General features: G+C 51.3%; 19 non-coding genes and 1 pseudogene across 19 annotated transcripts; all 20 read right to left on the bottom strand.

Annotated features, from left to right (window-relative positions):
- Nucleotides 1-3: 3 nt before the first annotated feature.
- On the bottom strand, nucleotides 4-167 carry LOC137080315 (U1 spliceosomal RNA). Its single transcript, XR_010906168.1, has one exon. It is a non-coding gene; the product is annotated as a U1 spliceosomal RNA (small nuclear RNA).
- A 470-nt stretch (nucleotides 168-637) lies between these two features.
- Nucleotides 638-828, bottom strand: LOC137079984 (U2 spliceosomal RNA). The gene has a single exon (XR_010905908.1). It is a non-coding gene; the product is annotated as a U2 spliceosomal RNA (small nuclear RNA).
- Nucleotides 829-1,836: 1,008 nt separating this feature from the next.
- On the bottom strand, nucleotides 1,837-2,000 carry LOC137079635 (U1 spliceosomal RNA). Its single transcript, XR_010905583.1, has one exon. It is a non-coding gene; the product is annotated as a U1 spliceosomal RNA (small nuclear RNA).
- Nucleotides 2,001-2,470: 470 nt separating this feature from the next.
- LOC137079983 (U2 spliceosomal RNA) lies at nucleotides 2,471-2,661 on the bottom strand. Its single transcript, XR_010905907.1, has one exon. It is a non-coding gene; the product is annotated as a U2 spliceosomal RNA (small nuclear RNA).
- A 1,008-nt stretch (nucleotides 2,662-3,669) lies between these two features.
- Nucleotides 3,670-3,833, bottom strand: LOC137079634 (U1 spliceosomal RNA). Its single transcript, XR_010905582.1, has one exon. It is a non-coding gene; the product is annotated as a U1 spliceosomal RNA (small nuclear RNA).
- Nucleotides 3,834-4,303: 470 nt separating this feature from the next.
- LOC137079982 (U2 spliceosomal RNA) lies at nucleotides 4,304-4,494 on the bottom strand. Its single transcript, XR_010905906.1, has one exon. It is a non-coding gene; the product is annotated as a U2 spliceosomal RNA (small nuclear RNA).
- A 1,008-nt stretch (nucleotides 4,495-5,502) lies between these two features.
- LOC137080314 (U1 spliceosomal RNA) lies at nucleotides 5,503-5,666 on the bottom strand. Its single transcript, XR_010906167.1, has one exon. It is a non-coding gene; the product is annotated as a U1 spliceosomal RNA (small nuclear RNA).
- Nucleotides 5,667-6,136: 470 nt separating this feature from the next.
- LOC137079981 (U2 spliceosomal RNA) lies at nucleotides 6,137-6,327 on the bottom strand. The gene has a single exon (XR_010905905.1). It is a non-coding gene; the product is annotated as a U2 spliceosomal RNA (small nuclear RNA).
- A 1,008-nt stretch (nucleotides 6,328-7,335) lies between these two features.
- Nucleotides 7,336-7,499, bottom strand: LOC137079633 (U1 spliceosomal RNA). The gene has a single exon (XR_010905581.1). It is a non-coding gene; the product is annotated as a U1 spliceosomal RNA (small nuclear RNA).
- Nucleotides 7,500-7,965: 466 nt separating this feature from the next.
- LOC137080094 (U2 spliceosomal RNA) lies at nucleotides 7,966-8,138 on the bottom strand (annotated as a pseudogene).
- Nucleotides 8,139-14,654: 6,516 nt separating this feature from the next.
- On the bottom strand, nucleotides 14,655-14,818 carry LOC137079584 (U1 spliceosomal RNA). The gene has a single exon (XR_010905535.1). It is a non-coding gene; the product is annotated as a U1 spliceosomal RNA (small nuclear RNA).
- Nucleotides 14,819-15,288: 470 nt separating this feature from the next.
- Nucleotides 15,289-15,479, bottom strand: LOC137079979 (U2 spliceosomal RNA). The gene has a single exon (XR_010905904.1). It is a non-coding gene; the product is annotated as a U2 spliceosomal RNA (small nuclear RNA).
- A 1,008-nt stretch (nucleotides 15,480-16,487) lies between these two features.
- Nucleotides 16,488-16,651, bottom strand: LOC137079583 (U1 spliceosomal RNA). The gene has a single exon (XR_010905534.1). It is a non-coding gene; the product is annotated as a U1 spliceosomal RNA (small nuclear RNA).
- Nucleotides 16,652-17,121: 470 nt separating this feature from the next.
- LOC137079978 (U2 spliceosomal RNA) lies at nucleotides 17,122-17,312 on the bottom strand. Its single transcript, XR_010905903.1, has one exon. It is a non-coding gene; the product is annotated as a U2 spliceosomal RNA (small nuclear RNA).
- A 1,008-nt stretch (nucleotides 17,313-18,320) lies between these two features.
- On the bottom strand, nucleotides 18,321-18,484 carry LOC137079582 (U1 spliceosomal RNA). The gene has a single exon (XR_010905533.1). It is a non-coding gene; the product is annotated as a U1 spliceosomal RNA (small nuclear RNA).
- Nucleotides 18,485-18,954: 470 nt separating this feature from the next.
- On the bottom strand, nucleotides 18,955-19,145 carry LOC137079977 (U2 spliceosomal RNA). The gene has a single exon (XR_010905902.1). It is a non-coding gene; the product is annotated as a U2 spliceosomal RNA (small nuclear RNA).
- Nucleotides 19,146-20,153: 1,008 nt separating this feature from the next.
- LOC137079581 (U1 spliceosomal RNA) lies at nucleotides 20,154-20,317 on the bottom strand. The gene has a single exon (XR_010905532.1). It is a non-coding gene; the product is annotated as a U1 spliceosomal RNA (small nuclear RNA).
- A 470-nt stretch (nucleotides 20,318-20,787) lies between these two features.
- LOC137079976 (U2 spliceosomal RNA) lies at nucleotides 20,788-20,978 on the bottom strand. Its single transcript, XR_010905901.1, has one exon. It is a non-coding gene; the product is annotated as a U2 spliceosomal RNA (small nuclear RNA).
- A 1,008-nt stretch (nucleotides 20,979-21,986) lies between these two features.
- Nucleotides 21,987-22,150, bottom strand: LOC137079580 (U1 spliceosomal RNA). The gene has a single exon (XR_010905531.1). It is a non-coding gene; the product is annotated as a U1 spliceosomal RNA (small nuclear RNA).
- A 470-nt stretch (nucleotides 22,151-22,620) lies between these two features.
- Nucleotides 22,621-22,811, bottom strand: LOC137079975 (U2 spliceosomal RNA). Its single transcript, XR_010905900.1, has one exon. It is a non-coding gene; the product is annotated as a U2 spliceosomal RNA (small nuclear RNA).
- Nucleotides 22,812-23,674: the final 863 nt, after the last annotated feature.

Raw genomic sequence — 23,674 nt, 5'->3', positions numbered from 1 at the left:
GTACAGGGGAGAGCGCGAACGCAGTCCCCCACTACCATAAATTATGCAGTCGAGATTCCCACATTTGGGGAATTCGCAGGGGTCAGCACAACCGGAGTGCAATGGCCGAGCCTCGCCCTGGGTGAACCACCTTCATGATCATGGTGTCTCCCCTGCCAGGTAAGTATGAGTTGCCTGGCCTCCAGGCAGAGGCGCCCTATCCCCCTTCGCCATCCTCAAACACGGTGACCTTCCCCTCCCCCAAGAAAAGGAAGGACGGGGCACCTTCCATTGCTTGACTGCTGCGTGCGTGCGTGCGTGACCTTGATTTGAATCAGGTGTCCCTAATCCATCCAACACAAACCCCTGATTCGACTCATCAGCTCGTTGGTAAAGACTCTCAAATAAGAGGGACATCAAAAAACGTGCTGTGACGGTGATGAGTCAGCCGGCCGGCAACCGACGCTTTTGTTCTTCTTTTTTCCCTATGCTCATATGACCGCAGCTTGCTGCTTTCTCTGTGGCACGGTCATCGTTGCGTCACCTCATCGTCATTCTGTATGCGCTTCCTGCGTATTTCTGTATTCTCTGACAAAAAAAATTCCAGTGGTGTTGTTGGTTCTTCTATTAGTCACAACAATTCGCAGTCCCCAAAAAGGGGAAGCACACCGTTCCTGGAGGCACTGCAATACCAGGTCGATGCGTGGAGTGGACGGAGCAAGCCCCGGTTCCGGCTCCATGTGCCAAAAATCAATTTAATATGCAGTCCCCGGATAGGGGACGTATCAGATATTAAACTGATAAGAACAGATACTACACTTGATCTTAGCCAAAAGGCCGAGAAGCGATGACACAATGACGCAGCGGCAGGGGAGCCGGCAAAGGCGACGCCCATCTGGGAAGCGGTGAGGGGGGGAGGGTTGGCAAAGGCCTTACGTCGTAGAGACCTGAAACTTTGAGGGATGGTACTAGCCACTCGCTCTACAACATCACCAAGGCTGGCCCCCCGATGGGCCCGGCACGAAATGGCTCGTAGCTCCCAAACCGCACGCCGCAGAACCAAGTGTCTTATATCATCGGAATCCTTGGCTCGAGCCGAGCGAGACGCATGCCTCGGATTCGAAGGTTGCGCGGGCGAAATTTTCGGGTATTTGGGATTTTGTGAAAAACCTACTTTTGCACACTAGTCCTAGGTCTTTTGCCCGATCTGGCCCAAACCAGTGCAGAAAGATTCTCTGGAGTCTGACTGTCCGTCCAGATCGGAAAAAAAGTGGGAATTTCGATTCAGCTTGGCGGCGGCAGGCCGAAACCTACGGGCTGGGCGAGGCGGGGTCTGCTAGAACGGCTATAGCTCTTGGACGGAACGAGACAATTTCACCCAAGCCGGTACACCCGTGCACGGGCTCAGTCTGGGGTCAGGCGAGAAAGGACGCGGTGAATGGCCACCTAGTGGCGCTTTAAAATGAAAAAGCAACAACATGAGAGCGGCTATAGGCGAACGTATGTCGCGTGCTTTTTCACAGCACGCGCACGAGACAGTCGTACCATACGACAGAAAACCTCCATCCGAACAACTTTGCCTTTGGGACCACTGCTGTCAATCAACTCGTCCGTTGAATATCAAAGTTTGTGGGAAAAACCACATTCGGCAAACCGGTCGCAGGTTTCGACAACCTCGATGAAAACAAACGCAGTTCAGTTCTCTGAACTCTCCGGGTCACTGGCTGACACAGCAGAAAGAGACAGAAACATAACAAAACTGGTGCAACTTCACCCTTTGGGGCAGTGGGCGGCGCCACAAGCGTCAAGAACCGCACGCTTTTTCCCTCCACGCTATCTGCTTTTAACCAGTGTGTACAGGGGAGAGCGCGAACGCAGTCCCCCACTGCCATAAATTATGCAGTCGAGATTCCCACATTTGGGGAATTCGCAGGGGTCAGCACAACCGGAGTGCAATGGCCGAGCCTCGCCCTGGGTGAACCACCTTCCTGATCATGGTGTCTCCCCTGCCAGGTAAGTATGAGTTGCCTGGCCTCCAGGCAGAGGCGCCCTATCCCCCTTCGCCATCCTCAAACACGGTGACCTTCCCCTCCCCCAAGAAAAGGAAGGACGGGGCACCTTCCATTGCTTGACTGCTGCGTGCGTGCGTGCGTGACCTTGATTTGAATCAGGTGTCCCTAATCCATCCAACACAAACCCCTGATTCGACTCATCAGCTCGTTGGTAAAGACTCTCAAATAAGAGGGACATCAAAAAACGTGCTGTGACGGTGATGAGTCAGCCGGCCGGCAACCGACGCTTTTGTTCTTCTTTTTTCCCTATGCTCATATGACCGCAGCTTGCTGCTTTCTCTGTGGCACGGTCATCGTTGCGTCACCTCATCGTCATTCTGTATGCGCTTCCTGCGTATTTCTGTATTCTCTGACAAAAAAAATTCCAGTGGTGTTGTTGGTTCTTCTATTAGTCACAACAATTCGCAGTCCCCAAAAAGGGGAAGCACACCGTTCCTGGAGGCACTGCAATACCAGGTCGATGCGTGGAGTGGACGGAGCAAGCCCCGGTTCCGGCTCCATGTGCCAAAAATCAATTTAATATGCAGTCCCCGGATAGGGGACGTATCAGATATTAAACTGATAAGAACAGATACTACACTTGATCTTAGCCAAAAGGCCGAGAAGCGATGACACAATGACGCAGCGGCAGGGGAGCCGGCAAAGGCGACGCCCATCTGGGAAGCGGTGAGGGGGGGAGGGTTGGCAAAGGCCTTACGTCGTAGAGACCTGAAACTTTGAGGGATGGTACTAGCCACTCGCTCTACAACATCACCAAGGCTGGCCCCCCGATGGGCCCGGCACGAAATGGCTCGTAGCTCCCAAACCGCACGCCGCAGAACCAAGTGTCTTATATCATCGGAATCCTTGGCTCGAGCCGAGCGAGACGCATGCCTCGGATTCGAAGGTTGCGCGGGCGAAATTTTCGGGTATTTGGGATTTTGTGAAAAACCTACTTTTGCACACTAGTCCTAGGTCTTTTGCCCGATCTGGCCCAAACCAGTGCAGAAAGATTCTCTGGAGTCTGACTGTCCGTCCAGATCGGAAAAAAAGTGGGAATTTCGATTCAGCTTGGCGGCGGCAGGCCGAAACCTACGGGCTGGGCGAGGCGGGGTCTGCTAGAACGGCTATAGCTCTTGGACGGAACGAGACAATTTCACCCAAGCCGGTACACCCGTGCACGGGCTCAGTCTGGGGTCAGGCGAGAAAGGACGCGGTGAATGGCCACCTAGTGGCGCTTTAAAATGAAAAAGCAACAACATGAGAGCGGCTATAGGCGAACGTATGTCGCGTGCTTTTTCACAGCACGCGCACGAGACAGTCGTACCATACGACAGAAAACCTCCATCCGAACAACTTTGCCTTTGGGACCACTGCTGTCAATCAACTCGTCCGTTGAATATCAAAGTTTGTGGGAAAAACCACATTCGGCAAACCGGTCGCAGGTTTCGACAACCTCGATGAAAACAAACGCAGTTCAGTTCTCTGAACTCTCCGGGTCACTGGCTGACACAGCAGAAAGAGACAGAAACATAACAAAACTGGTGCAACTTCACCCTTTGGGGCAGTGGGCGGCGCCACAAGCGTCAAGAACCGCACGCTTTTTCCCTCCACGCTATCTGCTTTTAACCAGTGTGTACAGGGGAGAGCGCGAACGCAGTCCCCCACTGCCATAAATTATGCAGTCGAGATTCCCACATTTGGGGAATTCGCAGGGGTCAGCACAACCGGAGTGCAATGGCCGAGCCTCGCCCTGGGTGAACCACCTTCCTGATCATGGTGTCTCCCCTGCCAGGTAAGTATGAGTTGCCTGGCCTCCAGGCAGAGGCGCCCTATCCCCCTTCGCCATCCTCAAACACGGTGACCTTCCCCTCCCCCAAGAAAAGGAAGGACGGGGCACCTTCCATTGCTTGACTGCTGCGTGCGTGCGTGCGTGACCTTGATTTGAATCAGGTGTCCCTAATCCATCCAACACAAACCCCTGATTCGACTCATCAGCTCGTTGGTAAAGACTCTCAAATAAGAGGGACATCAAAAAACGTGCTGTGACGGTGATGAGTCAGCCGGCCGGCAACCGACGCTTTTGTTCTTCTTTTTTCCCTATGCTCATATGACCGCAGCTTGCTGCTTTCTCTGTGGCACGGTCATCGTTGCGTCACCTCATCGTCATTCTGTATGCGCTTCCTGCGTATTTCTGTATTCTCTGACAAAAAAAATTCCAGTGGTGTTGTTGGTTCTTCTATTAGTCACAACAATTCGCAGTCCCCAAAAAGGGGAAGCACACCGTTCCTGGAGGCACTGCAATACCAGGTCGATGCGTGGAGTGGACGGAGCAAGCCCCGGTTCCGGCTCCATGTGCCAAAAATCAATTTAATATGCAGTCCCCGGATAGGGGACGTATCAGATATTAAACTGATAAGAACAGATACTACACTTGATCTTAGCCAAAAGGCCGAGAAGCGATGACACAATGACGCAGCGGCAGGGGAGCCGGCAAAGGCGACGCCCATCTGGGAAGCGGTGAGGGGGGGAGGGTTGGCAAAGGCCTTACGTCGTAGAGACCTGAAACTTTGAGGGATGGTACTAGCCACTCGCTCTACAACATCACCAAGGCTGGCCCCCCGATGGGCCCGGCACGAAATGGCTCGTAGCTCCCAAACCGCACGCCGCAGAACCAAGTGTCTTATATCATCGGAATCCTTGGCTCGAGCCGAGCGAGACGCATGCCTCGGATTCGAAGGTTGCGCGGGCGAAATTTTCGGGTATTTGGGATTTTGTGAAAAACCTACTTTTGCACACTAGTCCTAGGTCTTTTGCCCGATCTGGCCCAAACCAGTGCAGAAAGATTCTCTGGAGTCTGACTGTCCGTCCAGATCGGAAAAAAAGTGGGAATTTCGATTCAGCTTGGCGGCGGCAGGCCGAAACCTACGGGCTGGGCGAGGCGGGGTCTGCTAGAACGGCTATAGCTCTTGGACGGAACGAGACAATTTCACCCAAGCCGGTACACCCGTGCACGGGCTCAGTCTGGGGTCAGGCGAGAAAGGACGCGGTGAATGGCCACCTAGTGGCGCTTTAAAATGAAAAAGCAACAACATGAGAGCGGCTATAGGCGAACGTATGTCGCGTGCTTTTTCACAGCACGCGCACGAGACAGTCGTACCATACGACAGAAAACCTCCATCCGAACAACTTTGCCTTTGGGACCACTGCTGTCAATCAACTCGTCCGTTGAATATCAAAGTTTGTGGGAAAAACCACATTCGGCAAACCGGTCGCAGGTTTCGACAACCTCGATGAAAACAAACGCAGTTCAGTTCTCTGAACTCTCCGGGTCACTGGCTGACACAGCAGAAAGAGACAGAAACATAACAAAACTGGTGCAACTTCACCCTTTGGGGCAGTGGGCGGCGCCACAAGCGTCAAGAACCGCACGCTTTTTCCCTCCACGCTATCTGCTTTTAACCAGTGTGTACAGGGGAGAGCGCGAACGCAGTCCCCCACTACCATAAATTATGCAGTCGAGATTCCCACATTTGGGGAATTCGCAGGGGTCAGCACAACCGGAGTGCAATGGCCGAGCCTCGCCCTGGGTGAACCACCTTCATGATCATGGTGTCTCCCCTGCCAGGTAAGTATGAGTTGCCTGGCCTCCAGGCAGAGGCGCCCTATCCCCCTTCGCCATCCTCAAACACGGTGACCTTCCCCTCCCCCAAGAAAAGGAAGGACGGGGCACCTTCCATTGCTTGACTGCTGCGTGCGTGCGTGCGTGACCTTGATTTGAATCAGGTGTCCCTAATCCATCCAACACAAACCCCTGATTCGACTCATCAGCTCGTTGGTAAAGACTCTCAAATAAGAGGGACATCAAAAAACGTGCTGTGACGGTGATGAGTCAGCCGGCCGGCAACCGACGCTTTTGTTCTTCTTTTTTCCCTATGCTCATATGACCGCAGCTTGCTGCTTTCTCTGTGGCACGGTCATCGTTGCGTCACCTCATCGTCATTCTGTATGCGCTTCCTGCGTATTTCTGTATTCTCTGACAAAAAAAATTCCAGTGGTGTTGTTGGTTCTTCTATTAGTCACAACAATTCGCAGTCCCCAAAAAGGGGAAGCACACCGTTCCTGGAGGCACTGCAATACCAGGTCGATGCGTGGAGTGGACGGAGCAAGCCCCGGTTCCGGCTCCATGTGCCAAAAATCAATTTAATATGCAGTCCCCGGATAGGGGACGTATCAGATATTAAACTGATAAGAACAGATACTACACTTGATCTTAGCCAAAAGGCCGAGAAGCGATGACACAATGACGCAGCGGCAGGGGAGCCGGCAAAGGCGACGCCCATCTGGGAAGCGGTGAGGGGGGGAGGGTTGGCAAAGGCCTTACGTCGTAGAGACCTGAAACTTTGAGGGATGGTACTAGCCACTCGCTCTACAACATCACCAAGGCTGGCCCCCCGATGGGCCCGGCACGAAATGGCTCGTAGCTCCCAAACCGCACGCCGCAGAACCAAGTGTCTTATATCATCGGAATCCTTGGCTCGAGCCGAGCGAGACGCATGCCTCGGATTCGAAGGTTGCGCGGGCGAAATTTTCGGGTATTTGGGATTTTGTGAAAAACCTACTTTTGCACACTAGTCCTAGGTCTTTTGCCCGATCTGGCCCAAACCAGTGCAGAAAGATTCTCTGGAGTCTGACTGTCCGTCCAGATCGGAAAAAAAGTGGGAATTTCGATTCAGCTTGGCGGCGGCAGGCCGAAACCTACGGGCTGGGCGAGGCGGGGTCTGCTAGAACGGCTATAGCTCTTGGACGGAACGAGACAATTTCACCCAAGCCGGTACACCCGTGCACGGGCTCAGTCTGGGGTCAGGCGAGAAAGGACGCGGTGAATGGCCACCTAGTGGCGCTTTAAAATGAAAAAGCAACAACATGAGAGCGGCTATAGGCGAACGTATGTCGCGTGCTTTTTCACAGCACGCGCACGAGACAGTCGTACCATACGACAGAAAACCTCCATCCGAACAACTTTGCCTTTGGGACCACTGCTGTCAATCAACTCGTCCGTTGAATATCAAAGTTTGTGGGAAAAACCACATTCGGCAAACCGGTCGCAGGTTTCGACAACCTCGATGAAAACAAACGCAGTTCAGTTCTCTGAACTCTCCGGGTCACTGGCTGACACAGCAGAAAGAGACAGAAACATAACAAAACTGGTGCAACTTCACCCTTTGGGGCAGTGGGCGGCGCCACAAGCGTCAAGAACCGCACGCTTTTTCCCTCCACGCTATCTGCTTTTAACCAGTGTGTACAGGGGAGAGCGCGAACGCAGTCCCCCACTGCCATAAATTATGCAGTCGAGATTCCCACATTTGGGGAATTCGCAGGGGTCAGCACAACCGGAGTGCAATGGCCGAGCCTCGCCCTGGGTGAACCACCTTCCTGATCATGGTGTCTCCCCTGCCAGGTAAGTATGAGTTGCCTGGCCTCCAGGCAGAGGCGCCCTATCCCCCTTCGCCATCCTCAAACACGGTGACCTTCCCCTCCCCCAAGAAAAGGAAGGACGGGGCACCTTCCATTGCTTGACTGCTGCGTGCGTGCGTGACCTTGATTTGAATCAGGTGTCCCTAATCCATCCAACACAAACCCCTGATTCGACTCATCAGCTCGTTGGTAAAGACTCTCAAATAAGAGGGACATCAAAAAACGTGCTGTGACGGTGATGAGTCAGCCGGCCGGCAACCGACGCTTTTGTTCTTCTTTTTTCCCTATGCTCATATGACCGCAGCTTGCTGCTTTCTCTGTGGCACGGTCATCGTTGCGTCACCTCATCGTCATTCTGTATGCGCTTCCTGCGTATTTCTGTATTCTCTGACAAAAAAAATTCCAGTGGTGTTGTTGGTTCTTCTATTAGTCACAACAATTCGCAGTCCCCAAAAAGGGGAAGCACACCGTTCCTGGAGGCACTGCAATACCAGGTCGATGCGTGGAGTGGACGGAGCAAGCCCCGGTTCCGGCTCCATGTGCCAAAAATCAATTTAATATGCAGTCCCCGGATAGGGGACGTATCAGATATTAAACTGATAAGAACAGATTTTTCTTTCGAAAAGTTTTATTGTTACATTTTTTCATATTGATTTCAATTCATTTTCATGTTTATGCCACACATTTCTTTCTTCTTTAAAAAATAAAATAAACATACATGGTTACATCCATTAAAACACAAGTCACTTTTTTGTTAAAATCAGTTGATGTGTTGTGTAAAAGTCCTTGTATGTCAGTGTGGTGTTAAAAGAGGAATAAAATGAATGAAAACAATAAATATATTCATGATAAAACAGACTAAAACGTGACAATTAAAACTTCGTCTCTTGTACAGGATCAAGGGTGAGCCCCTACAAAACATGTCCATTCACTCCAGTTCTCCAGAACAGGCTCAAGGCTCCTCGCTTCCAGAGCCCAGCGGAGATCCCCTCTCCTCCGGCCCGCTGGCCCGCTGTTCCCGTAGCCAGAGTGGTGAGGGTGCATCTACGGGCGGCCAAGGTCGGTGGTGGCCGGGACCTTCTCGTGTGGCCTCGGCCCCCCCATCCGAATAACGACGTGCGGCCCACCCTGCAGCGCTGATCTTATTCTCTGCTCGCTCGCGTGGAGGGGGACCGTCACGCGTTTCCCCACCAGCAGGTTTCTGGTGACCCAGATGGCATCCTTTATCAGGTTAAGGGTGAGCCAGAGCGATGCAAATTCTTGTGTTGTTAGGGCTTTTAGGCCCTGACCCACCCCTAGGATGGCGAGCTTGTAATCCACCTGGGCCCCACCCGCTGGCAGGCACGGGAAAAACAGGGGGCCGGCCCTGGCCCACAGGTCCCGCGCAGCACCGCACTCCCAGAGCAGATGGTAGACGGTCTCCGGGGATTTACACCCGGACCGTGGGCAGGTGGGATTTTTGGCCATGCCTCTGGAGTGCATAACCGCCCTGACCGGGAGGATCTCATGAGCCACCATCCACGCCAAGTCCTTAAGCCTGTTCTGGAGAGCTGGGTGGGCAACGTTCCTCCAAACTTCTTTGGCCTCACTTGGCGTGAGGCCTGGAACTGGGCTCACCTTTTCTCGATCCTGCACAAGAGAGATAAGAGACTTATGGTTAGTTAAAATCGTCACATCTTCTGTTTCTAAAAAGTATTTCTTTAAAAATGTCTTGATAAAAATATACTCTTTTGGCAAGTTAAAAGACACTGGGGTTTTTAAATCAGTAGGTAAAATCTTTAGGCTTCTTAGGTAGGACCCCATCCAGAAACGAGCCATGGCCGCTGTCTTATTCTCTCTGGATGGGGTCAGCGCGTATCCGATGTGGAGGGCGGTAAAGCGGCTACCTAAAAACAAGTGGGGGTCAGGGAGGCCTTTCCCACCATTTTCCTTTCTTTTTTTAAAGACCTCCCTTTTCAGTCGTTCCCACTTGGACCCCCACAGGAAATAAAATACCGCCCTCTCCAGGTTGGCCAGGAATCTTCTTGGGGGACTAAAAACAGAACAGACAAGTAAAATCAGTGGTAAAATTATGGCTTTAAAAATTAAAACCTTCCCTTCCATTGTCATCTGTCTTAGTCCCCAAAAACCCAGTCTTTGCCTAACTTTCCCTAAGATGTCAGTCCAGTTTCCCCGTCCTCCACCCTCTCTGTCAAATTTTACACCTAAAACTTTCAAATCGTTGTCTTTAAAAACCAGATCCAGTCCACCTGTGTCGACGTCCCCCCACGGCCCGAAGAGCTGGGCCTCGGACTTGTTCCTATTGAGCTTGGCGCCCGAGGCCCGACCGTACCAGTCAGTCAAGTCCAATGCTCTTCGTACCGATAAAAGGTCAGTCGCTAAAAGGGTTATGTCGTCCATATATAAAACGCAGGTTGCTGTCAGTCCACCAGTCCCTGGGACGTCCAGTCCTTTAATCCATTTATCCCTTCTCAAGATTTGTGCCAGTGGCTCAATACAGGCCACATACAGAAGGGGAGATAAAGGACACCCCTGACGGACACCGCTGTGAATATTTACAGCTTTGGACAAATGCCCGTTAACCAAAATCCTGCTAACCAGACCATTGTAAAGCAGTCCCACCCAGGCTATAAACCTCCCTGGAAACCCCATTTTCTCCAGTACCTTAAAGAGGAACTGGTGCGAGATGCGGTCAAATGCTTTTTCAAAATCTAAATTTAGGACTACTAGCCGAATATTTCTGTCTCTCGCATAACAGATAGCATCTCTGATCAGTACCAGGCTGTCCGTGATCTTCCTTCCGGGCACAGCACATGCTTGATCCAGGTGAATTACGTCCTCTAAAACAGTCGACATGCGCATGGATAAAATTTTGCTAAAAATCTTACAATCAAAGTTTAAAAGAGTAATGGGTCGCCAGTTTTTTAAGTCAGTCTTGTCACCTTTTTTTAGCAAGAGTGAAACTATCCCTATTCTAAAACTGTCAGGAAGTCTGTCCAGAGTCTCAAATTCCTTAAAAACAGTCAGTAAGTCGTGTGCTAAAATATCCCAAAAAGTGGAGTAAAACTCTAGAGGAAGTCCATCTATTCCTGGGGACTTTCCTCGTTTAAAACTTTTAAGAGCTTTGTCCATCTCTAAAATGTTAAAATCTTGAGATAAAATAGCACATTTGTCTAATTTCTTTTCTAAAAACTCTAAAACTTCCTTTATCGTGTCATTGTGTACTTCTTTGGTATAGTATAATTGTTCATAAAATTCTTCAGTTTCTTTTAAAATCTCTTTTGTGCTGTGGGCTTCCCTCCCTCCACTTTTTAAAACAGTAATTGTCCCACCCTGTAAAATTATCTTTTTAAAAAAATACCTAGTACACTTTTCTCCTTCCTCTGTTTCCCTCTCCCTGCTCCTTAAAATGACACCTTTGCTTTGTATTTTGGATAAAACTGACATCTCATCTTTTACCATTTTAATATCTTCATTAAAATCAAACCCGTCATTTAAAAGATTAAAATACCTTTGTAGTCGTTTTTGCAGCCCCATCATGCGTCGTTTAAATCTATTCTTTTTGTCTCTGCCTGTCTTTCTAAAAAAAAGTCTTGTCCGTTCCTTCACCATCTCCCACCACTGTGCACGTGAGTCATAAAAGTCTTGGAGGGTCTGCCATTGGCTGAACTGCTCCCTATATTCTCTGACTACCTCCTCATCTTCTAAGAGGGAGCAGTTCAGCTTCCACAGACCTCCCCCTACTGTCACACCAGTGGGCAGTGAAAGAGTGCAAGATAGCATTAAGTGGTCTGAGAAGAAGAGTGGGGTCAATGTAGCATCGGTTGGCGGGAAATCTCTTGTAAATAGGTAGTCGATTCGAGAGGCTTTGGTGCCGTCACCACTGAACCAGGTGAAGCCCTCCTCTCTTTGATGCATTATTTTAAAACAGTCAACTAACCTAAAATCTCTAACTAAGCTTTGTAATAAAACCGATGTCTTATCAATCTTAAAATCATCTCCCACCCTCTTTCTGTCCTTCTTTGATAAAACACAGTTAAAATCCCCTGCTACCACTAAAGGAGCCCTACCTAGCATGTGGGGCTGCAGGTCTTCTAAAAACTCATACCTTTCATTTTTATCCGTAAAACCATATACATTTAAAACGTTAAAATCCTTACCTGAAAAAGTCAGATTTGCTAAAATTGCCCGCCCGTCCTTCACCACAGTGCTGCCCTTCACCAAGATATTCTTATTGTTAATTAAAATAGCAACACCATCATTTTTGTTAAAATTGGACCCGCTCCAAATGGAAGGTCCTGGGGTCCAGAGCTCCTCCCATTTCCTGTAATTTGGTAAAAACGGCAAACCACATTCTTGCAATAAAAACACATCTGACTTAAAATATTTTAAAAAGGATAAGACGCTCTGTGCTCGCATATTGCTCTTCACACTTCTCACATTAATTGTAGAGATAGTGAGAACCATGAGCAGTATGGCTAAAAAGGTACAAGTCATTTAAAAGATAAAACAAGAGTGGACTACAAAGACAGAATTAAAATCATGTTACATCTTGTTGCACTTCTCTTTCCTTTTCCCCAGAAATACTGGAATCAGGAAGGCAAGTGCTTGGCGCCTCAGGAGCCACAGAGGGGAACTCTTGCCACTCCTTTGGCGACGATGTTCTTAGCTTTATGTGCAGAAAAGAGACTTCATTTGGAGATTCTGGGGGCCACATACGGTCTAGATCTTCCGAAGAGGAACTATCTAGCCGATGCGATGCCCTCAGCCTTTTCTCCTCTGTTTGAACCAGAGGAGATCTCGCAGACCTTTTCTGCACTTGAGCATTGGGGAGAGAACAATCAGTTCCACTCCCACTGTCCACAACACTCAGCTCCGGGACTGTTTCTAGGGAGGAAGCCGTTTCTTCCTCTTCCTCCTCCATTTTCTCTTTACTTTCTTCTTGAGGATTGGCTTCCTCCCCTCGTTCAACTGCTAAAATTGACTCCGCCCCTGTGGCCACCCCACTTCCTCCTTCCTGTCCAATCCCTGAGGCTGGCTGGGATATTAAATTTCCCGCCAAAACCTCAGGGCCCGCCTCCTCACTTGTTTGTACATTGGGTGGGGCGGCCATTTTGTTGTTTTTCAACTTGTTGGCAAAACTTTTAGGGCAATCTCTGTAGAGATGGGTTGATTCTCCACAGAGGTTACACTTTCTGCCATTTTGGCACTCTTCAAAGGTGTGTCCAATTTCTCTACACTTTCTGCATATTACTTCCTGACATGCCTCGGCGAGATGTCCAAGTTTGCCACATTTGCGGCAAAGCTTGGGCATCCCTTGGTAGTGGATGTAGCCTCTATTCTCGCCCAACACAATCATTGATGGTATTTGACTCAGACCATGGTAGCTGTTGGGATCTGCCCATTGTTTGATGGGCACTCTCCACGCACAGCTCCAGATGCCGTCCTCATCTAAAACCTTGACTGGTGGTCCACGAATAGAGCAGTATCTTGCCAACCATACAACAATATCCTCTCCACTCACAGTTTCATTAAACATCCTGACAATCACCACTTTCAGTGAATTATCAGTTAGCTTTTCCACTGTGAACATGGAGAAATTGGCTTTACATGTTTCAAACCGAGACCAGAAAGTACTCAACAGAGAAGCAGATGTAAAACTCACATCAAAACCATGGTTCAGGGGTAGAGTCAATAAACAGTTTATGTCTGTAGCTTTAAAACCCAGAGTCTGTTGGATGTACTTCCTGGAAAAGTCCAGTCTGGACATGCCCTGGAGAGTACCATCCTCTTTTCTTTTAAATTTAAAACGCACACTGTGGTGCCTCCTCACGCCGGCACGAGCAGCCGACATGATGGAGGCACCAACAGCACGCTGCGGCTAAAATCAAGCAATAAAATAAGCAATAATTTAAATAAATAAATAAATAAATAATATAAAAACCTGCTTACCTTTAAAACCAAGTAGATTCCTCGAAGAACGAGTCGTCCCCTAAAAGCCGCTTGTCAATGTACCTCCTGAAGGCTGTATGTCCCGTGTGACAAGCAACACACGAGACAAAGGTCAAACAAGAGGCGATCGCTGTCTCTACCGTCAGACCAGACCACTTGATCTTAGCCAAAAGGCCGAGAAGCGATGACACAATGACGCAGCGGCAGGGGAGCCGGCAAAGGCGACGCCCATCTGGGAAGCGGTGAGGGGGGGAGGGTTGGCAAAGGCCTTACGTCGTAGAGACCTGAAACTTTGAGGGATGGTACTAGCCACTCGCTCTACAACATCACCAAGGCTGGCCCCCCGATGGGCCCGGCACGAAATGGCTCGTAGCTCCCAAACCGCACGCCGCAGAACCAAGTGTCTTATATCATCGGAATCCTTGGCTCGAGCCGAGCGAGACGCATGCCTCGGATTCGAAGGTTGCGCGGGCGAAATTTTCGGGTATTTGGGATTTTGTGAAAAACCTACTTTTGCACACTAGTCCTAGGTCTTTTGCCCGATCTGGCCCAAACCAGTGCAGAAAGATTCTCTGGAGTCTGACTGTCCGTCCAGATCGGAAAAAAAGTGGGAATTTCGATTCAGCTTGGCGGCGGCAGGCCGAAACCTACGGGCTGGGCGAGGCGGGGTCTGCTAGAACGGCTATAGCTCTTGGACGGAACGAGACAATTTCACCCAAGCCGGTACACCCGTGCACGGGCTCAGTCTGGGGTCAGGCGAGAAAGGACGCGGTGAATGGCCACCTAGTGGCGCTTTAAAATGAAAAAGCAACAACATGAGAGCGGCTATAGGCGAACGTATGTCGCGTGCTTTTTCACAGCACGCGCACGAGACAGTCGTACCATACGACAGAAAACCTCCATCCGAACAACTTTGCCTTTGGGACCACTGCTGTCAATCAACTCGTCCGTTGAATATCAAAGTTTGTGGGAAAAACCACATTCGGCAAACCGGTCGCAGGTTTCGACAACCTCGATGAAAACAAACGCAGTTCAGTTCTCTGAACTCTCCGGGTCACTGGCTGACACAGCAGAAAGAGACAGAAACATAACAAAACTGGTGCAACTTCACCCTTTGGGGCAGTGGGCGGCGCCACAAGCGTCAAGAACCGCACGCTTTTTCCCTCCACGCTATCTGCTTTTAACCAGTGTGTACAGGGGAGAGCGCGAACGCAGTCCCCCACTACCATAAATTATGCAGTCGAGATTCCCACATTTGGGGAATTCGCAGGGGTCAGCACAACCGGAGTGCAATGGCCGAGCCTCGCCCTGGGTGAACCACCTTCCTGATCATGGTGTCTCCCCTGCCAGGTAAGTATGAGTTGCCTGGCCTCCAGGCAGAGGCGCCCTATCCCCCTTCGCCATCCTCAAACACGGTGACCTTCCCCTCCCCCAAGAAAAGGAAGGACGGGGCACCTTCCATTGCTTGACTGCTGCGTGCGTGCGTGCGTGACCTTGATTTGAATCAGGTGTCCCTAATCCATCCAACACAAACCCCTGATTCGACTCATCAGCTCGTTGGTAAAGACTCTCAAATAAGAGGGACATCAAAAAACGTGCTGTGACGGTGATGAGTCAGCCGGCCGGCAACCGACGCTTTTGTTCTTCTTTTTTCCCTATGCTCATATGACCGCAGCTTGCTGCTTTCTCTGTGGCACGGTCATCGTTGCGTCACCTCATCGTCATTCTGTATGCGCTTCCTGCGTATTTCTGTATTCTCTGACAAAAAAAATTCCAGTGGTGTTGTTGGTTCTTCTATTAGTCACAACAATTCGCAGTCCCCAAAAAGGGGAAGCACACCGTTCCTGGAGGCACTGCAATACCAGGTCGATGCGTGGAGTGGACGGAGCAAGCCCCGGTTCCGGCTCCATGTGCCAAAAATCAATTTAATATGCAGTCCCCGGATAGGGGACGTATCAGATATTAAACTGATAAGAACAGATACTACACTTGATCTTAGCCAAAAGGCCGAGAAGCGATGACACAATGACGCAGCGGCAGGGGAGCCGGCAAAGGCGACGCCCATCTGGGAAGCGGTGAGGGGGGGAGGGTTGGCAAAGGCCTTACGTCGTAGAGACCTGAAACTTTGAGGGATGGTACTAGCCACTCGCTCTACAACATCACCAAGGCTGGCCCCCCGATGGGCCCGGCACGAAATGGCTCGTAGCTCCCAAACCGCACGCCGCAGAACCAAGTGTCTTATATCATCGGAATCCTTGGCTCGAGCCGAGCGAGACGCATGCCTCGGATTCGAAGGTTGCGCTGGCGAAATTTTCGGGTATTTGGGATTTTGTGAAAAACCTACTTTTGCACACTAGTCCTAGGTCTTTTGCCCGATCTGGCCCAAACCAGTGCAGAAAGATTCTCCGGAGTCTGACTGTCCGTCCAGATCGGAAAAAAAGTGGGAATTTCGATTCAGCTTGGCGGCGGCAGGCCGAAACCTACGGGCTGGGCGAGGCGGGGTCTGCTAGAACGGCTATAGCTCTTGGACGGAACGAGACAATTTCACCCAAGCCGGTACACCCGTGCACGGGCTCAGTCTGGGGTCAGGCGAGAAAGGACGCGGTGAATGGCCACCTAGTGGCGCTTTAAAATGAAAAAGCAACAACATGAGAGCGGCTATAGGCGAACGTATGTCGCGTGCTTTTTCACAGCACGCGCACGAGACAGTCGTACCATACGACAGAAAACCTCCATCCGAACAACTTTGCCTTTGGGACCACTGCTGTCAATCAACTCGTCCGTTGAATATCAAAGTTTGTGGGAAAAACCACATTCGGCAAACCGGTCGCAGGTTTCGACAACCTCGATGAAAACAAACGCAGTTCAGTTCTCTGAACTCTCCGGGTCACTGGCTGACACAGCAGAAAGAGACAGAAACATAACAAAACTGGTGCAACTTCACCCTTTGGGGCAGTGGGCGGCGCCACAAGCGTCAAGAACCGCACGCTTTTTCCCTCCACGCTATCTGCTTTTAACCAGTGTGTACAGGGGAGAGCGCGAACGCAGTCCCCCACTACCATAAATTATGCAGTCGAGATTCCCACATTTGGGGAATTCGCAGGGGTCAGCACAACCGGAGTGCAATGGCCGAGCCTCGCCCTGGGTGAACCACCTTCCTGATCATGGTGTCTCCCCTGCCAGGTAAGTATGAGTTGCCTGGCCTCCAGGCAGAGGCGCCCTATCCCCCTTCGCCATCCTCAAACACGGTGACCTTCCCCTCCCCCAAGAAAAGGAAGGACGGGGCACCTTCCATTGCTTGACTGCTGCGTGCGTGCGTGCGTGACCTTGATTTGAATCAGGTGTCCCTAATCCATCCAACACAAACCCCTGATTCGACTCATCAGCTCGTTGGTAAAGACTCTCAAATAAGAGGGACATCAAAAAACGTGCTGTGACGGTGATGAGTCAGCCGGCCGGCAACCGACGCTTTTGTTCTTCTTTTTTCCCTATGCTCATATGACCGCAGCTTGCTGCTTTCTCTGTGGCACGGTCATCGTTGCGTCACCTCATCGTCATTCTGTATGCGCTTCCTGCGTATTTCTGTATTCTCTGACAAAAAAAATTCCAGTGGTGTTGTTGGTTCTTCTATTAGTCACAACAATTCGCAGTCCCCAAAAAGGGGAAGCACACCGTTCCTGGAGGCACTGCAATACCAGGTCGATGCGTGGAGTGGACGGAGCAAGCCCCGGTTCCGGCTCCATGTGCCAAAAATCAATTTAATATGCAGTCCCCGGATAGGGGACGTATCAGATATTAAACTGATAAGAACAGATACTACACTTGATCTTAGCCAAAAGGCCGAGAAGCGATGACACAATGACGCAGCGGCAGGGGAGCCGGCAAAGGCGACGCCCATCTGGGAAGCGGTGAGGGGGGGAGGGTTGGCAAAGGCCTTACGTCGTAGAGACCTGAAACTTTGAGGGATGGTACTAGCCACTCGCTCTACAACATCACCAAGGCTGGCCCCCCGATGGGCCCGGCACGAAATGGCTCGTAGCTCCCAAACCGCACGCCGCAGAACCAAGTGTCTTATATCATCGGAATCCTTGGCTCGAGCCGAGCGAGACGCATGCCTCGGATTCGAAGGTTGCGCGGGCGAAATTTTCGGGTATTTGGGATTTTGTGAAAAACCTACTTTTGCACACTAGTCCTAGGTCTTTTGCCCGATCTGGCCCAAACCAGTGCAGAAAGATTCTCCGGAGTCTGACTGTCCGTCCAGATCGGAAAAAAAGTGGGAATTTCGATTCAGCTTGGCGGCGGCAGGCCGAAACCTACGGGCTGGGCGAGGCGGGGTCTGCTAGAACGGCTATAGCTCTTGGACGGAACGAGACAATTTCACCCAAGCCGGTACACCCGTGCACGGGCTCAGTCTGGGGTCAGGCGAGAAAGGACGCGGTGAATGGCCACCTAGTGGCGCTTTAAAATGAAAAAGCAACAACATGAGAGCGGCTATAGGCGAACGTATGTCGCGTGCTTTTTCACAGCACGCGCACGAGACAGTCGTACCATACGACAGAAAACCTCCATCCGAACAACTTTGCCTTTGGGACCACTGCTGTCAATCAACTCGTCCGTTGAATATCAAAGTTTGTGGGAAAAACCACATTCGGCAAACCGGTCGCAGGTTTCGACAACCTCGATGAAAACAAACGCAGTTCAGTTCTCTGAACTCTCCGGGTCACTGGCTGACACAGCAGAAAGAGACAGAAACATAACAAAACTGGTGCAACTTCACCCTTTGGGGCAGTGGGCGGCGCCACAAGCGTCAAGAACCGCACGCTTTTTCCCTCCACGCTATCTGCTTTTAACCAGTGTGTACAGGGGAGAGCGCGAACGCAGTCCCCCACTACCATAAATTATGCAGTCGAGATTCCCACATTTGGGGAATTCGCAGGGGTCAGCACAACCGGAGTGCAATGGCCGAGCCTCGCCCTGGGTGAACCACCTTCCTGATCATGGTGTCTCCCCTGCCAGGTAAGTATGAGTTGCCTGGCCTCCAGGCAGAGGCGCCCTATCCCCCTTCGCCATCCTCAAACACGGTGACCTTCCCCTCCCCCAAGAAAAGGAAGGACGGGGCACCTTCCATTGCTTGACTGCTGCGTGCGTGCGTGCGTGACCTTGATTTGAATCAGGTGTCCCTAATCCATCCAACACAAACCCCTGATTCGACTCATCAGCTCGTTGGTAAAGACTCTCAAATAAGAGGGACATCAAAAAACGTGCTGTGACGGTGATGAGTCAGCCGGCCGGCAACCGACGCTTTTGTTCTTCTTTTTTCCCTATGCTCATATGACCGCAGCTTGCTGCTTTCTCTGTGGCACGGTCATCGTTGCGTCACCTCATCGTCATTCTGTATGCGCTTCCTGCGTATTTCTGTATTCTCTGACAAAAAAAATTCCAGTGGTGTTGTTGGTTCTTCTATTAGTCACAACAATTCGCAGTCCCCAAAAAGGGGAAGCACACCGTTCCTGGAGGCACTGCAATACCAGGTCGATGCGTGGAGTGGACGGAGCAAGCCCCGGTTCCGGCTCCATGTGCCAAAAATCAATTTAATATGCAGTCCCCGGATAGGGGACGTATCAGATATTAAACTGATAAGAACAGATACTACACTTGATCTTAGCCAAAAGGCCGAGAAGCGATGACACAATGACGCAGCGGCAGGGGAGCCGGCAAAGGCGACGCCCATCTGGGAAGCGGTGAGGGGGGGAGGGTTGGCAAAGGCCTTACGTCGTAGAGACCTGAAACTTTGAGGGATGGTACTAGCCACTCGCTCTACAACATCACCAAGGCTGGCCCCCCGATGGGCCCGGCACGAAATGGCTCGTAGCTCCCAAACCGCACGCCGCAGAACCAAGTGTCTTATATCATCGGAATCCTTGGCTCGAGCCGAGCGAGACGCATGCCTCGGATTCGAAGGTTGCGCGGGCGAAATTTTCGGGTATTTGGGATTTTGTGAAAAACCTACTTTTGCACACTAGTCCTAGGTCTTTTGCCCGATCTGGCCCAAACCAGTGCAGAAAGATTCTCCGGAGTCTGACTGTCCGTCCAGATCGGAAAAAAAGTGGGAATTTCGATTCAGCTTGGCGGCGGCAGGCCGAAACCTACGGGCTGGGCGAGGCGGGGTCTGCTAGAACGGCTATAGCTCTTGGACGGAACGAGACAATTTCACCCAAGCCGGTACACCCGTGCACGGGCTCAGTCTGGGGTCAGGCGAGAAAGGACGCGGTGAATGGCCACCTAGTGGCGCTTTAAAATGAAAAAGCAACAACATGAGAGCGGCTATAGGCGAACGTATGTCGCGTGCTTTTTCACAGCACGCGCACGAGACAGTCGTACCATACGACAGAAAACCTCCATCCGAACAACTTTGCCTTTGGGACCACTGCTGTCAATCAACTCGTCCGTTGAATATCAAAGTTTGTGGGAAAAACCACATTCGGCAAACCGGTCGCAGGTTTCGACAACCTCGATGAAAACAAACGCAGTTCAGTTCTCTGAACTCTCCGGGTCACTGGCTGACACAGCAGAAAGAGACAGAAACATAACAAAACTGGTGCAACTTCACCCTTTGGGGCAGTGGGCGGCGCCACAAGCGTCAAGAACCGCACGCTTTTTCCCTCCACGCTATCTGCTTTTAACCAGTGTGTACAGGGGAGAGCGCGAACGCAGTCCCCCACTACCATAAATTATGCAGTCGAGATTCCCACATTTGGGGAATTCGCAGGGGTCAGCACAACCGGAGTGCAATGGCCGAGCCTCGCCCTGGGTGAACCACCTTCCTGATCATGGTGTCTCCCCTGCCAGGTAAGTATGAGTTGCCTGGCCTCCAGGCAGAGGCGCCCTATCCCCCTTCGCCATCCTCAAACACGGTGACCTTCCCCTCCCCCAAGAAAAGGAAGGACGGGGCACCTTCCATTGCTTGACTGCTGCGTGCGTGCGTGCGTGACCTTGATTTGAATCAGGTGTCCCTAATCCATCCAACACAAACCCCTGATTCGACTCATCAGCTCGTTGGTAAAGACTCTCAAATAAGAGGGACATCAAAAAACGTGCTGTGACGGTGATGAGTCAGCCGGCCGGCAACCGACGCTTTTGTTCTTCTTTTTTCCCTATGCTCATATGACCGCAGCTTGCTGCTTTCTCTGTGGCACGGTCATCGTTGCGTCACCTCATCGTCATTCTGTATGCGCTTCCTGCGTATTTCTGTATTCTCTGACAAAAAAAATTCCAGTGGTGTTGTTGGTTCTTCTATTAGTCACAACAATTCGCAGTCCCCAAAAAGGGGAAGCACACCGTTCCTGGAGGCACTGCAATACCAGGTCGATGCGTGGAGTGGACGGAGCAAGCCCCGGTTCCGGCTCCATGTGCCAAAAATCAATTTAATATGCAGTCCCCGGATAGGGGACGTATCAGATATTAAACTGATAAGAACAGATACTACACTTGATCTTAGCCAAAAGGCCGAGAAGCGATGACACAATGACGCAGCGGCAGGGGAGCCGGCAAAGGCGACGCCCATCTGGGAAGCGGTGAGGGGGGGAGGGTTGGCAAAGGCCTTACGTCGTAGAGACCTGAAACTTTGAGGGATGGTACTAGCCACTCGCTCTACAACATCACCAAGGCTGGCCCCCCGATGGGCCCGGCACGAAATGGCTTGTAGCTCCCAAACCGCACGCCGCAGAACCAAGTGTCTTATATCATCGGAATCCTTGGCTCGAGCCGAGCGAGACGCATGCCTCGGATTCGAAGGTTGCGCGGGCGAAATTTTCGGGTATTTGGGATTTTGTGAAAAACCTACTTTTGCACACTAGTCCTAGGTCTTTTGCCCGATCTGGCCCAAACCAGTGCAGAAAGATTCTCCGGAGTCTGACTGTCCGTCCAGATCGGAAAAAAAGTGGGAATTTCGATTCAGCTTGGCGGCGGCAGGCCGAAACCTACGGGCTGGGCGAGGCGGGGTCTGCTAGAACGGCTATAGCTCTTGGACGGAACGAGACAATTTCACCCAAGCCGGTACACCCGTGCACGGGCTCAGTCTGGGGTCAGGCGAGAAAGGACGCGGTGAATGGCCACCTAGTGGCGCTTTAAAATGAAAAAGCAACAACATGAGAGCGGCTATAGGCGAACGTATGTCGCGTGCTTTTTCACAGCACGCGCACGAGACAGTCGTACCATACGACAGAAAACCTCCATCCGAACAACTTTGCCTTTGGGACCACTGCTGTCAATCAACTCGTCCGTTGAATATCAAAGTTTGTGGGAAAAACCACATTCGGCAAACCGGTCGCAGGTTTCGACAACCTCGATGAAAACAAACGCAGTTCAGTTCTCTGAACTCTCCGGGTCACTGGCTGACACAGCAGAAAGAGACAGAAACATAACAAAACTGGTGCAACTTCACCCTTTGGGGCAGTGGGCGGCGCCACAAGCGTCAAGAACCGCACGCTTTTTCCCTCCACGCTATCTGCTTTTAACCAGTGTGTACAGGGGAGAGCGCGAACGCAGTCCCCCACTACCATAAATTATGCAGTCGAGATTCCCACATTTGGGGAATTCGCAGGGGTCAGCACAACCGGAGTGCAATGGCCGAGCCTCGCCCTGGGTGAACCACCTTCCTGATCATGGTGTCTCCCCTGCCAGGTAAGTATGAGTTGCCTGGCCTCCAGGCAGAGGCGCCCTATCCCCCTTCGCCATCCTCAAACACGGTGACCTTCCCCTCCCCCAAGAAAAGGAAGGACGGGGCACCTTCCATTGCTTGACTGCTGCGTGCGTGCGTGCGTGACCTTGATTTGAATCAGGTGTCCCTAATCCATCCAACACAAACCCCTGATTCGACTCATCAGATCGTTGGTAAAGACTCTCAAATAAGAGGGACATCAAAAAACGTGCTGTGACGGTGATGAGTCAGCCGGCCGGCAACCGACGCTTTTGTTCTTCTTTTTTCCCTATGCTCATATGACCGCAGCTTGCTGCTTTCTCTGTGGCACGGTCATCGTTGCGTCACCTCATCGTCATTCTGTATGCGCTTCCTGCGTATTTCTGTATTCTCTGACAAAAAAAATTCCAGTGGTGTTGTTGGTTCTTCTATTAGTCACAACAATTCGCAGTCCCCAAAAAGGGGAAGCACACCGTTCCTGGAGGCACTGCAATACCAGGTCGATGCGTGGAGTGGACGGAGCAAGCCCCGGTTCCGGCTCCATGTGCCAAAAATCAATTTAATATGCAGTCCCCGGATAGGGGACGTATCAGATATTAAACTGATAAGAACAGATACTACACTTGATCTTAGCCAAAAGGCCGAGAAGCGATGACACAATGACGCAGCGGCAGGGGAGCCTGCAAAGGCGACGCCCATCTGGGAAGCGGTGAGGGGGGGAGGGTTGGCAAAGGCCTTACGTCGTAGAGACCTGAAACTTTGAGGGATGGTACTAGCCACTCGCTCTACAACATCACCAAGGCTGGCCCCCCGATGGGCCCGGCACGAAATGGCTCGTAGCTCCCAAACCGCACGCCGCAGAACCAAGTGTCTTATATCATCGGAATCCTTGGCTCGAGCCGAGCGAGACGCATGCCTCGGATTTGAAGGTTGCGCGGGCGAAATTTTCGGGTATTTGGGATTTTGTGAAAAACCTACTTTTGCACACTAGTCCTAGGTCTTTTGCCCGATCTGGCCCAAACCAGTGCAGAAAGATTCTCTGGAGTCTGACTGTCCGTCCAGATCGGAAAAAAAGTGGGAATTTCGATTCAGCTTGGCGGCGGCAGGCCGAAACCTACGGGCTGGGCGAGGCGGGGTCTGCTAGAACGGCTATAGCTCTTGGACGGAACGAGACAATTTCACCCAAGCCGGTACACCCGTGCACGGGCTCAGTCTGGGGTCAGGCGAGAAAGGACGCGGTGAATGGCCACCTAGTGGCGCTTTAAAATGAAAAAGCAACAACATGAGAGCGGCTATAGGCGAACGTATGTCGCGTGCTTCTTCACAGCACGCGCACGAGACAGTCGTACCATACGACAGAAAACCTCCATCCGAACAACTTTGCCTTTGGGACCACTGCTGTCAATCAACTCGTCCGTTGAATATCAAAGTTTGTGGGAAAAACCACATTCGGCAAACCGGTCGCAGGTTTCGACAACCTCGATGAAAACAAACGCAGTTCAGTTCTCTGAACTCT

The sequence above is a fragment of the Pseudorasbora parva genome, chromosome 6 (assembly GCF_024679245.1).
Source record: "Pseudorasbora parva isolate DD20220531a chromosome 6, ASM2467924v1, whole genome shotgun sequence".
In the NCBI taxonomy this organism is placed as follows: Eukaryota; Metazoa; Chordata; class Actinopteri; order Cypriniformes; family Gobionidae; genus Pseudorasbora; species Pseudorasbora parva.
This window is presented reverse-complemented; position numbering and strand designations above follow the sequence as displayed.